General features: G+C 46.4%; 1 non-coding gene across 1 annotated transcript; it reads right to left on the reverse strand.

Moving 5' to 3' along the window:
* Positions 1 to 5,479: 5,479 nt before the first annotated feature.
* Positions 5,480 to 5,555, reverse strand: Trnat-ugu. The gene has a single exon. It is a non-coding gene; the product is annotated as a tRNA-Thr (tRNA).
* Between the last annotated feature and the right edge of the window lie 9,287 nt (positions 5,556 to 14,842).

Here is a 14,842-nt window from a genome sequence, read left to right on the forward strand (position 1 = left end):
GGTTCACTTTGGATAAGGTAGTGCCAAATGTGGAGCCGGCCGCAGTGACCGAGCGGTTCTAGGCGCTTCAGTCTTGAACCGCGAGACCGCTACGGTCGCAGGTTCGAATCCTGCCTGGGATGTCCTTAGGCCAGTTAGATTTAAGTAGTTCTAAGTTCTAGGGGACTGTCCTATAGTGCTCAGAGCCATTTAAACCATTTGAACAGATGTGGACAAAAGAAGTGTCACTATTTAGCTAGAAGATTTCAACGCACAAGTATGCATGGAAAGGAAGTTTAGAAATCCTGTTGGAGATTCTACAGACCGCAAGAGAAAAAACAAGAATGGTGAGAGATTAGTGGACCTGTGTAGGAGACACAAGATGAAAATAATGACTACCAATTGCAAAGCTAAGGCAAGCAAGAAAACAACGTGGGTCAGTCCTGGAAACAGGACTGGGGAAAAACAGTTAGACCATGTAGCAATCCGTGACAAGAATCACAGAGAGATTATGAACACGAAAGTGAGGAAAAATAGCAGGATGGAATCAGATCACTACCTTGTCGAAATAAAATGCAGATGGATACCCAACAGAGCAAGGAAATGTAGGACCTCAAACACTCACAGAATCGACCTAGATCTTCTGAAAAAACACAGAGCAGAGTATGCAAAGAGAATGGTAGTTCAGAATGATTGGAAGAGAGTGGGACATACGATGGAAGAAGAGGCAGTGCGACTGGCTACTAACAACAACAAAAGGTAGCATGAGTGGTGGAAGGATGCATGTGAGACCGCAGTCGAGACCAGGAAGAAAGCATTGATAAACTGGCAATCCTGTAAAAAGCAAGAAGACTGGTCGAATTTATAGAATGCTAGAAAAATTGCTAGCAAAACGATCAGAAATGCCAAGAGAATTAGATAGAATGAGAACCTCGAAGAAACAAATACAGCCGTCAGAAACACAAATCAGGAGTCTTTTTTCAGAAAAATGAAGAGCACAATTAAAGGCTTCGAGGCAAAAGAACCCTTCGTAATAGGACAATATGGCACAATAAAAAGAGAGTGTGCGAGGAAATGGCTATGTATTTTAGGGATTTGCTGAATACAGAAGCACTGACAGTAAAGTGGATACACTTACGCTCTAGGGACGAAAGTGAGGATAGTCTAGACAATGCACCCACCAGGGCAAAGGAGCAGAGGCAATGGAAAACCTCAAAAACATAAAGCCATCAGACAATGATGGTATCTGTGCTGAAGAGATCAAGTGGGGTGGGCCTGAAATGGGAAGAAGTGTGTACAGTATAATAATGGATATCTGGAGAAATAACAAAATTCCCATTGACTGGAAAGAAGCCATTATAATGCCACTACACAAGAAAGGGGACAAGAAAATACTAGATAACTACGGGAGCATCTCTCTCTTAAACATAGGGTACAAAGTTTTGTCGAGAATCTTGCTGAACAGAGTTGAAGAACTGGGGCCGACAATATGAGAGTATCAGTGTGGCTTTAAAAAAAGGGAGGAACTGTACAGAACAGATATTTGGAATAAAAAGGGTAATAGAACACAGACACATGAAAGGGAAAAAGGGAAAAGTGACATTTGTGGACTTCCAAAAGGCCTACGATTCAGTTGCTAGAAATACTCTGCTTGATGCGTTAGAAGATAGAGGAATGAATGCTACAACATACGCAATAATAAAGGAAACGTTAAGCGACAGTGCTGCCAGGACCAGGCATCACAGTACGCTGTCAGACAGCTTCGAAATAAAAACAGGAGTACGGCAAGGGGATGGGCTGTAACCAATTTTATTTGACCTGGTTTTGGACGACGTAGTGAGACAGTGGAGACAACTAAATAGTAACATGAAGATAAGAGGTATGCAAATAGGGTGCAAGGTCAAACATAATACAACAGTGGACTGCCATTCGCAGATGACATGGCACTCTTAAATGAGACAGAATAAGAGGCAAAGACAGTACTAAAAATCTAGGCTAAACAGCAGAAAAGGTCGGACTGAAGATTGGATATAAGAAGACCAAGACATTGAACAGCCGCTAGCCGCACGGTCTAACGCGCTGCTTCCCAATCATGAACTGGCACGAATCCTCCCGGCGGATTAATGTCGAGGTACCGTGTGCCGGCCAGTCTGTGGATGGTTTTCAAGGCGGTTTTCCATCTGTCTAGGCGAATGCGGGCTGGTTCCCCTTATTCCGCCTCAGTTACATTATGTCGGCGATTACTGCGCAAATACTGTCTCCACGTATGCGTACACCATCATTACTCTACCACGAAAACATTTGGTATTACACTCGTCTGGTATGATACGTTCCCCGTGGCGTGGCGGGGCGGGGCGGGGAGGGGGGGGCGCTGTCCACTTAGGGGCCGAACTGCACAATGTCTGGGTTCGGTGTGGGTTGGCGGTGGAGTGGGTGGACTGCTGTAGCCTGTTGGATTGTTAACCACTAAGGGCTCTGGCGGGGACGAAGGCTCCCTGTCGTTTCTAGCTCCCCGCTTCGATACACAATACACAAGGCATTGAACACTGAGTCTGACTGGAAGATGCATGGCCAAGTGGTTGAGAAAGTCAATAGTTTTCGTTATTTGGGGGAAAAGATAACTGGTGGCATACAGAGAAACAGTAGCGCAGTGGATAGGGCGCAGCTTTTGTAGAAGCTTCGGTATGCGGCGAAAACCACATGGCAAGAAAAATCTGCCACGGAATGCCAAATTTCGACATTACACAGCAACTGTAAGAAATGCTGCTCTGTATGCACCAGTAACGATCACACTCGGCAAGAGAGGTTGTATACAGTAGGAGAAGGAGAAGTGGAAAATTTTGAGAGACAGCTGTGGCACCAAAAAAATATGGGGATATATGAATACACAGGACACGACGGGAACTGTACGAAAATATTGAACCCATATCGAGCGAGATACGGAAGAGGAGGTTACGATTTGTTGGGCACATCATGAGGTTGGCGAGGAGATATGGAATGCAACATATCCTACGGGAAACAACTGGAAGGTTGTAGGTTCAAAAAATGGCTCTGAGCACTATGGGACTTAACATCTGAGGTCATCAGTCCCCTAGAACTTAGAACTACTTAAACCTAACTAACCTAAGGACATCACACACATCCATGCCCGAGGCAGGATTCGAACCTGCGACCGTAGCAGTCGCGCAGTTCCAGACTGAAGGGCCTAGAACCGCTCGGCCACCACGGCCGGCAGGCTGTAGGTATAAATGGAAGGAATCTGCAGGCAGTAGCACAGGATAGGGAGAAGTATAAAGGATTGGTGGATGGTCACCTGTGGCTGGACACCAAAATCAAAGTTGTCTTAACACAAGAAGAAAAAAAAAAAAAAGAAACGAGAGAATCAAGAGGTATGGGAAAGAAAGAAGACGTGCAAAACAAGCCACACGTGATCCTGAAGGGTCCTAACGAAGCAGAAGAAGCGTCTAAAGACATACGCCCTGTGCCTGAAGGACCAAACTCGTTCGCTTAGGTCACATATGAGAATGACTTTTAAACTTTTACTTCAGCACCCTAAATATTTACGTCTACATCAGCACTGAGACTCAGAAAGCCCCTGCATTTTTATGATTTTCTTATCGAGATCAGTTGGCAAAATTTATGAAGATAAAAGAAACATGTTGGCTGACTGTTTTATGAATTTGGTTTCTTTTACTGTCAACTTGCCCGTGATGTACAACGCCTCTCTTGTAGCGCCTGTAACTGGAGTTTTTTGAACACCTCAGAAACACTCTCGCGCCTGTGATATGAACCACTGACGATGTGTACAGCTCTTCATTCGATTTTCTCCGTCTTATCTCTTCATCCTAACCGCTATGTGTCGCAGATTGACGAGCAATCCTCAAAAATAGGTCGAACGAGTGTGTTGTAAGACACTTCTTTCGTGGGTGGATTACATTTCGTTAACATTATTCCAATGGATCTCAACCTGGCATCTGTTTTTCTACTTTTTTTTTCTCTGATCATTCCGTTTCAGGTCGATCCGAATGTCTACTCCCAAATACTTTGTTGTAGCTCTTGCACCTACTGATTTGTCGCCAAAAAAGTAATTGAATAGTAGGGGACATCTACGTCTCCATTCAGATTCAACTGTCAGTCCCTACGCCCATCATCTATCCTCTCCAACGCTTGATGCATTTCGACACTACCTTTTGGCGTCAAGCGAATATTCACACGGCTATTCGGATGTTATCCATAGGCCATATGTCAGTAATGCTAAGAACAACATATTGAATGTACAGTGCAGAAATATTAGGCCATCCTGCAGTCCATAGTTGAGAAAAGTGTTGCCGGTGCAGGATTTTGTGACGAACTGACGTTTCGATTACGTCCGATAGATGTTCGATGAGATTCATGTTGGGCGATCTGGGTGGTCAAATCATTCGCTCGAATTGTGTAGAAAGTTCTTCAGACCGATCGCGAACAATGGTGGTCCGGTGAAATGACACGTTGTCACCCATGGAGTACTTGACTGGCTGCAGATGGTCTCTAAGCAGCCGAACATAACCATTTACAGGCAATTATCGGTTCAGTTGGACCAGCGGAGCCAGTCCATTCCATGTAAACACAGTCCACACCATATGGAGCAACCAACAGCTTGCGCGCAACACTCTAACCCTACCATCACCCATTACCAACTGAAATCGGGACTGATCTGACCAAGCCACGGTTTTCGGGTCGTCTGTGTACCACTGATACGGTCAGGAGAGGCGCTGCAAGCGATGTTGTGCTGTTAGCAAAGGCATTCGTGTTGGTCGTCTGCTGCCATAGTCCATTAACGTACTGTCCTAACAGAAAAGTTAGTTGTACCTCCCTCATCGATTTCTGTAGTTATTTCACGCAGTTTGCTTGTTTGCTAGCACCGACGACCTAAGCAGACGCAACTGATCTCGGTCGTTAAGTGAAGGCCGTCGGCCACTGTGTCGTCCGTGGTGATGCGTAATGCCCGAAATTTGGCATTCTCAGCATACTGTGGCTGGCGGAATATTGAATTCCCTAACGATTTCCGAAATGGAATACCGCATGCAGTTTGCTCCAGTTCATATTCCGCGTACCAAGTCGGTTAATTCCTGTCGTGCACTTCAGAAACCTGTTAACAGGAATGACCTGAATACAAATGACAGCTCCACCAATGCCCTGTCCTTTTACACCTAGTGTATGCGATACTACCACCATCTACATATGTGCATATCGCTATCCGATGATTCTTGTCAACTCAGTGTATTATCAATAACAACATGTTTAATGATATCTACTAAGAAGTCCTGAGTCCAGTCAGAAACCTGGTGCTTGGTGATCTTTGATTTATTTGACTAAGCGACAGTACAGAACTGTACTGAGATCCTTCCGGAAGTCAAGGAAGTCGGAATCGACGTGAGTATTATTGAAATGAGAATAATATATTAATACCTTCAGCTGCTGACGGGCGTTGATATATATCAATGGGGGCAGGTGAAAATGTGTACCCGACCGGGACTCGAACCCGGGATCTCCTGCTTACAGGGCAGATGCTCTATCCATCTGAGCCACCGAGGGCACAGAGGACAGTGCGACTGCAGGGACTATCTCGCGCACGCCTCCCGCGAGACCCACATTCTCACCTTGTATGTCCACACACTACATTAGTAGTGTCCCTACCCAAAACACTCATCACTCGTGGAAAACATTCTTACCAAGTCCCGTAAGAATTCGGGTAATATGTGTGCATCCGCACAGAAGAAGAAGGTCATGGCCGGTATTGCCAGAACTATATACTTGTATAGATATGAGTATTATTGTGTGTCTTTTGCTCTGGCCGTGCGGGTAGCCGCGCGGTGCAGGGCGCCTTGCCATGGTTCGCGCGGTTCCCCCCGTCGGAGGCTTCAGTCCTCCCTCGGGAATGGGTGTGTGTTGTCCTTAGCGTAAGTTAGTACACCTAGGGCCGATGACCTCAGCAGTTTGGTCCCATAGAAACTTAATACCACTTACGCTCCGCATCACATGGAGCAACAAAGCAAGCAGAGTTTCACTCAATCTCCGGTTGCCGAATACATGTTTATTTTCTGTAGAGGCGACTTGCATCTCTAGTAAGGTAATCGGAGTTAAGTAGGTAAGTCGTTAAGTGGTCCGACTGCGATGTAGAGGACCCAGATTCAATTCCCTGCACTGCAAGCGGTTTTTCCATAGTGTCGAGAGTGGAATGGGATTCACTCTGCCTTTTGGAACTACATGAGTGAGAAGTAGCTGGTTAAACGTTTGGGGAACTGACAACGGGCGGGATAGCTGTGAGCTTACCCCATGACTATGCCGCATCCAGTGACTCCATATGGCACAGGGTGACAGGGCGGCAGGACGAAACTGAAGGGCCCGTCAGGGCCAGTGTACTTATCCGGTGTAGTAATACGTGACCATAAAACGTGTTCCGTAAATCCACAATCATTTAACGTCAATGATATTACAGCAAGTGGAAGAGAGTGAGAGAAATAATGCGAGAGGGATTTACGTGTGTATGTTTACACGGGATGCTACTGGCTTTTTATTAGCAGAATACGAGAAAGTGCACAGTTAAATGCTCCTTTATGAATCACAAATAATTTCCGTTCTTCATTCTTTCACAGGAAATAAGTAAAATACTGACGTGCATGTCTGCATAATTCGTGAACACCACATACCAGTCTTATTTATTTTCAATCCAAGCCAGTCTTCTGCGTGCTTTCGACGTCATAATCTTCAAGCATTTTGCTCTATAGCATCATATTTCTAAATTATTACTAATTTTTTTTCAGGCTTGACCGTGTTTATCTCAAGTTGACATTCAGTTTTTCTCAAGAGTTCAGGTTTATTTTTTAAAAGAAAAGTATAACATCCACGATCTGGCTCTAGACGGGTCAATCGGATCCGACCCACCGCTGTGTCATCCTCAGCCTCACCCCATGCGGGACATGTAGTCAGAACACCGCTCTCCCTGTCTTTGACAGTTGTAAGAGGTCCATGACTAAAGAATTTGTTGCTAGCGCACTCCAGCAGATGTAATTTCGATGGATTGCTCACGCGCTGCCTGCGATATGTAAGCTGTTGCTAGCGAGCAGTCTGGAGTGTGAAGTTGGCTGGGCCGGTCAGGTGGAGCGATGGCGGAGCCTGAGCGTTTTAGTATAAGGCAAAAGCAGCGTCGCGCATATGTAGTATTGTTATATCAAGTCCCATGTAAATGTTTTAAAAAAATCTGTTAATAATAATCTTTCTCATAAAAAGTAACTTTTGACATTCATCTCAATTTAAATAATTCACTAATTTCTCCAATCCATGGTCATCCCGATTATTGTAAAGAAAAATCAGTTGTTTCTTTTTATACATGACAAATCTATCGGCCAGCATTGCACTGGGCTGTGCCAGAAAAGTTTAGTTTCATATAGGAGCAGAAATATATGCGTTATCCGGCGACTAGACTCAGGTAAGAATTTTCAATTTATTCAGTATGATCTTTCAGGGCCATGACGCAGCACTGCTGACGTCCAAAATTTACCAGGTTAAATTGACAGTCAAGTATTGAAAGGCTATAAGTGAGTAACATTTTTATTTTTGAGAGATTAGTCACATTTTATTATTGATAGGTTACGCAATTTTCCTGTTGGTACGTTATACTGAATGATAACGACATAATTATATTTTTTATTGTTGAGAGGTTTAGGAATTTTTCTGTTTTGAGGTTACACTAAATGTGAATATTATTCAAATATTATTTTATTGTGGGGAGGTTACACAGTTTTCTTGACCTTGGAATTCGGTCGAGTAATTCCTCAGCTGCGAGTCTCTGTGCACCCATTTCGAGTCTTCTCACCAACGAAAAATCGCTGGCAGTAACAGGAATCGAAGCCGGGTCCACCGCATGGTAGTCAGCTGTGCTGACCATTGAGCTACGGCGGACAAGTGGTTTCCGTTGTGTTGGCGGAAGAGCCAACACCGTGTTACGAGAGGAGGCCGAAATGCAAGCGTTTTAGCTCACGCAGGCTGGCGTGAGGAGGGAAGAACTATACTGACGTGAGGTCTGGAACATGACAAGGAATGAGTATTCAGAAAGCGGACGTAATTAGTTTGATACAAACTTTAATCCATAAATGATGAACGTCGCTCTTGACGGTACATGATTCACAATATTATCTGTTCAGATTATAGTAACTGAATATGACGCCTTGCTAGGTCGTAGCAAATGATGTAGCTGAAGGCTATGCTAAACTGTCGTCTCTGCAAATGAGAGCGTATGTAGACAGTGAACCATCGCTAGCAAAGTCGGCTGTACAACTGGGCGAGTGCTAGGGAGTCTCTCTAGACTAGACCTGCCGTGTGGCGACGCTCGGTCTGCAATCACTGATGTGACGACACGCGGGTCCAACGTAGACTAACGGACCGCGGCCGATTTAAAGGCTACCACCTAGCAAGCGTGGTGTCTGGCGGTGACACCACAGTTTCCTTGCCCGTTTCAAAATCATAAACCACAGAAATTTAGCCCCACGAAATTTTATTTGAGACAGGCACTATGACTTTCTCCCAAAGATTATCAGGTTATTGTTGTTGGGTCTTGCCTACACGTATAGGGTGCCTAAGGCACGCTGCGTTCTCGAAATGCTATACAACAATTCAAGCAAATAAAATTAGGAGTTTTATTTCTATAAAGCAGATTGACAATACTTTAATGTCAAAGGTGTAGCAAACGATGGGCGACATGTAACATAAATCAGAGTCCCGGCTATACACAATGTTCAAACAAGCAAGTCTGTCACACAGTTTGAGGATCACTACTGATTGTTCTTGTAGCACTCTCTGCTAGGGCGTTGCTAATACTGTCCACTAAAGTCCGCTAATGTCCGGCCGAGACTGGCAGGAGCGCTGCTTATATTCACTTCTTGCAGGGGGCGCTCCTCTCGTGCTGCGGTCCTAATCAGCGCACCGTTGGCCGAAGTCGTTTCACCGCCTTCTCTGGTCTTCCGCTCTTCATCTTCGATCCGGCGCTTGTGGTTAGCCAGAACATTCCTCTCCCGCAAAGCGACGGACCGTTGTCCTGGAGGCAGTGCGACCACGGCGAGGGACGCAGTAGTGTGGGCGCAACATCAGGCCGGAAGCTCTGGCTGCAGGGTACGTCAAGCTTCCGGTCGTACCCCGCCATCCGGCCTGTGCTCTGGCGGAAACGTCCCCCGGAAAACGACCAGAAGGCTACGCGTCCACTTCCTGCTGCACATGAACCAGACGAAGAAGGCGGCGACTGCTGCGGAGTGGGCGAGTCCAGCTCCATCGGTAGGACGTTAGAAGGTGGAGGAGACGAAGGCTCCGCCTCCTTGGGGTTGTCCCGCGGTGTTGTGATGTCACCCTCTGGCAGCTGCTGTGGCTGCGCTGTCCTCTGGACCCGTGAATCTGGGGGAAGAGGGACTGAAGTATCATCGTGTACTTAAGAGAGGTGAAGCTGATTATGATGGGGGCGCTGCAAACCATCTGGACCTGAAAGAAGGTACATGCAAGCGCAAAGTCGACGGACGATCACACCTCGCGGCCACCATCTGCTGCCGATAAAAATCCTGTGAAGGACAAAATCATGCAGCGCGAAGCGATACTTGCGGCCTTCCTTCGACGCCGAATGCTGAAAAGGGTTGAGCAGGTGGAGCAGTGTGCGATGGCGGCGGCCGTGAGCAGTTCTACATCTACATCTACATTTATACTCCGCAAGCCACCCAACGGTGTGTGGCGGAGGACACTTTACATGCCACTGTCATTACCTTCATTTCCTGTTCAGTCGCGTATGGTTTGCGGGAAGAACGACTGCCGGAAAGACTCCGTGCGCGCTCGAATCTCTCTAATTTTACATTCGTGATCTCCTCGGGAGGTATAAGTAGGGGGAAGCAATATATTCGATACCTCATCCAGAAACGCACCCTCTCGAAACCTGGACAGCAAGCTACAACGCGATGCAGAGCGCCTCTCTTGCAGAGTCTGCCAATTGAGTTTGCTAAACATCTCCGTAACGCTATCACGCTTACCAAACAACCCTGTGACGAAACGCGCCGTCAACCCGACCTTGTACGGATCCCACATTGATGAGCAGAACTCAAGTATAGGTCGAACGAGTGTTTTGTAAGCCACCTCCTTTGTTGATGGACAACATTTTCGAAGCACTCTCCCAATGAATCTCAACCTGGCACTCGCCTTACCAACAATTAATTTTATATGATCATTCCTCTTCAAATCGTTCCGCACGCATACTCCCAGATATTTTACAGAAGCAACTGCTACCAATGTTTGTTCCGCTATCATATAATCATACAATAAAGGATCCTTCTTTCTATGTATTCGCAATTCCGCCGGCGATGGTTCATCTCGTGGGTGCGAACGATATTGAAACGTGGGACTTAGGGGAAAGCAAAGAAGGTGTGGACGGGGCCTAATCAGTTGTCGTTGGTTGCACATAACTAATAAGAATAATGCTAAATTCAAAGATGAATAGCAAATAGAGAAGGACGGCTGCAAAGTTTTACCGCCAAGAAACACTTCACTCGATGCTGCCAGGCTAAGAGGCCCTGGGAGCAACAATCCGCCGACCAAAGGCGAGATCTCAGAATAGTCGAGGTTGCATTAACAGTTAATTCTTCGTTCAACTTAAACGTCCAGGGTTCGGTGTGCCACGAAGTCGTCGCTCTCGCAGCTACCCCTCCTCGATCCTGTAGTGCCCTGGCTTGCCCTCGCACTGGACGGACCAGCTCGCTGCTGCGCCCGCGACCGACCTGTTGTCCGTTCGCAACCCTCCTCATCAAATCCAGAACGCAGACAGCATTAAAATAACTGCTCATTCAAAACCACAAGATACACATGGATCCGGGAAAACAATTCCACCAACAAGTCACCATACTAAAACCAGTCACTGTGAAACAAAACAGACGAATTATAAGTCGGCACAAACACAGAGAAGACAGAAGTGGTCGGAAGAGCAAATGCACGTCGTCCGTTGCAACGACCGGCCGAACGACCAACCAACGGTCATCCCCACTCAAGAAAGGCACGGGAAAGATCCCAGCATAAATCGTCGACCACGTGTTTAAGTTGGACAGTGCATGTGTGTTGTCAGCGGTCGGGCGCGTACTGGCTGTCCGGCCCTAACTGCTGCTCCGTCCCAACTCAACTACCTGGACACACGGCGACCCGGAAATACTAGAGGCCGCTCCAAAGATGGTACCACAGCACGCGCTATAGACAATCGCTGCTGCTGCTGCTACTCACGGACAGACAGGCGAGCAAACGTAGTAGCGCCAGTGAACACACACCAAAACGAGACGCCACTGTCGCTATAACAAGATGCCAATCTATGAACGGCATCAACGCGAGCCGTACACGGTTCAGGTATGAGGCGAGAAACAGTTGCAATGCTTGATCCCTGGCGTGTGCGGAACGAAGTTTGGCCATCTGCTTCTTGAAGGTTCTGACAAAACTTTCCACTTCGCCGTTTGACTGTGGATGGAACGATGCCCTAGTTAGATGCTGTATGCCATTGCGTTCACAGAATGTTTCAAATTCATTTGACGTGAACTGAGGTCCGATGTCTGGCACTATTACTTCAGGTAAACCTTCGAGGCAAAAAATCGATGACAACACCTGAACTGTGCTACGTGATGTTGTCGAGTTCATTGCTATACAGGTCAACCACAATCAACCAATGGGAAGACGTGAAAGCGCGTCGCACTACCACGTTGAGCTGTCAGACTAAACACAATCTCGTACTGGTATTGAGACAACAACAAAGCCTATCTTTGCAATTTTTGGGCAGTTCATACAGGAACCGGTTTTCTCGGATGAAACAAGGTTCAAATGGCTCTGAACACTATGGGACTTAACTTCGAAGGTCATCAGTCCCCTAGAACTTAGAACTACTTAAACCTAACTAACTTCAGGACAACACACACATCCATGCCCGAGGCAGGATTCGAACCTGCGACGTAGCAGTCGCGCGGTTCCAGACTGTAGCGCCTAGAACCGCTCGGCCACCCTGGTCGGCCATGAAACAAAGACTGCAAAGACTTGTGATCCGTCACCAAATAGAATTTTCTGCCATACAAATAGTGGTGCCCGCATCTCGTGGTCGTGCGGTAGCGTTCTCGCTTCCCACGCCCGGGTTCCCGGGTTCGATTCCCGGCGGGGTCAGGGATTTTCTCTGCCTCGTAATGGCTGGGTGTTGCGTGCTGTCCTTAGGTTAGTTAGGTTTAAGTAGTTCTAAGTTCTAGGGGACTGATGACCATAGATGTTAAGTCCCATAGTGCTCAGAGCCATTTGAACCAAATAGTGGTGAAATTTGGTGACAGCATACACGTTAGCCAAAGCCTCTTTTTCAATTTGTGAATAGTTGCACTGAGCTTTGGAAAACACTTTTGATGCGAAGCAATAGGTCTGTCTTTATCACCATTTCTGTGCGAGAGCACTGCACCGATACCGTAAGAGGAAGGGTCAACTTGCAATACATCTTGTTTTTCAGGTTCCAAGTGAACTAAGCATCGAACACTGAGCAACACATCTTTAAGTTTCTGAAAAGCTACTTGGCACTCATCTGTCCAAACAAAGGGGACGTTTTCTGACGCAAGCGATGAAATGGAGCTGCGATGTGTGCACCATTCTGTATGAAGCGAATATAATAGTTCATTTTCCCTAAGACTGACCGCAATTCTGTGGTATTACGAGGAACTGGCAAGTCTCGTATGGCTAACAAATGCGACTGAAGAGGATGTACACCTTGACTGTTTATGACATGACCAATAAACTGTATTTCAGGTTTAAAAAGATCACACTTGTCGAGTCTACAGCCGGTCGATGTGGCCGAGCGGTTCTAGGCGCTTCAGTCTGGAACCGCGCGACCGCTACGGTCGCAGGTTCGAATCCTGCCTCGGGCATGGATGTGTCTGATGTCCTTAGATTACTTAGGTTTAAGCAGTTCTAAGTTATAGGGGACTGATGGCCTCAGATGTTAAGTTCCATAGTGCTCAGAGCCATTTTGAATTTCGTGTCTACACTTTAGTCCTGCATCAGAGCCGGCCGGCGTGGCCGAGCGGTTCTAGGCACTGCAGTCTGGAACCACGCGACCACGACGGTCGCAGGTTGAATCCTGCCTCGGGCATGGATGTGTGTGATGTCCTTAGGTTAGTTAGGTTTAAGTAGTTCTAGGGGACTGATGACCTAAGCAGTTAAGTCCCATGGTGCTCAGAGCCATTTGAACCATTTTTGAACCTGCATCAGATAACACATGAAACAAAGCACGTAAATTTGCAATATGTTCTTAAGGTGTACGGCCTGCTACGACAATATCGTCCAAATACTGTAATTTGAACAGTTTGGCACTTGTGCAGCCAGCTGTTCCAAATACCGTTGGAAAATGGCGAGTGCGGAAGCACTGCCAAAAGGCAACTGCACATTTTTAAACAACCCCAAAAATGAGTATTTACTTCACACAATTTTTGAGATTCTTCATCGAGCGGCACTGGAAGATATGCACAGCTGAAATCAAGTTTTGAAAAATAGCGTCTAGCATGAGATCCACTGGGCGTGGCAATGAAGGATTGAGGATTGGCTGTAGACTTAAAGTCAACACAGAGACGAATGTGACCTGAAGGTTGGCTGTAGACTTAAAGTCAACACAGAGACGAATTTGACCTGAAGGTTTATCTAGCAAAACCAGTGGACTAGCCCAATAACTACCCGACATGGGCGCAATAACTCAGTTATCTTGCATTTATGTAAATTCAGCTGCGATTTTGTCCCGTAATGCAATGGGAACAGTTCTGGCCTGGCAAAAGTTCGGCTGAGCATTATATTTCAAAAAAATGTTCAAATGTGTGTGAAATCTTGTGGGACTTAACTGCTAAGGTCATCAGTCCCTAAGCTTACACACTACTTAACCTAAATTGTCCTAAGGACAACCACACACACCCATGCCCGAGGAAGGACCCGAACCTCCGCCGGGACCAGCCGCACAGTCCATGACTGGAACGCCTTACACCGCTCGGCTAATCCCCCGCGGCATTGTCTTTCAGAGTAATACGTGCAACAAAATTGTTAACCTTGCCTAAACCTTCATAAAAGAGTTCCGGGAATTCTTTGAGCAAGCTACACTGTGATTTGCATTGAATGCAGACACTGACAACACATTGTCCCTAATATTAAAGCCAAACAAGTCATAAGAATCAAGACCAAATATGTTCTCACAACCGTGTGATTGAGCACTGTAAAAGTCACTGTTCGCTTATGCGAGCGATACATGGCAGGTAAAGTACATGTTCCGTGAGCGAGAAGCTGTCGTCCATTATAAGCCGTCAGTTGTGTGCTAATTTTAGAAAGGCTTGGGAAGCCTAACAGTTCATACGTTTGACGATTTAGCAATATCACAAAGGCACCAGTGTCCTGCTGAAATTCCCCACGTTTCCCACAAAGAAGCAAATGAACAAGAAGTTTATTTGACTGACTGGTCTCTGAGAAACTGCACACTTGCTAGTTGCAGACTTGGAATATACTGCATTAATGACATGTGCCTTGTGACTATATTGTTGTCAGTGGGCCGAATTCTTATTTTTGTTCCATTGCAAACAGATGGATCGCACAAGTCCTTTCCTACCACAAGCGTAACACTGAGCTTGTCGGGAGAGGCAGTCTTGGCGTTTGTGCTGTGAATAACAACGTGGACCAGACTTAATTCTGTTCACCTGTGTAGCCGCCTGTTTAGCGAATTGCTGATGCGACGTGAAACGTTATTTACTCGGCGTGGCTAGCGCAATCCGCCGGTGCGGAATGGGGCGATCACAAGCAAGGGACTCTACCTGGCAAATAG

The sequence above is a fragment of the Schistocerca piceifrons genome, chromosome 4 (genome assembly GCF_021461385.2).
Source record: "Schistocerca piceifrons isolate TAMUIC-IGC-003096 chromosome 4, iqSchPice1.1, whole genome shotgun sequence".
Lineage (NCBI taxonomy): Eukaryota > Metazoa > Arthropoda > Insecta > Orthoptera > Acrididae > Schistocerca > Schistocerca piceifrons.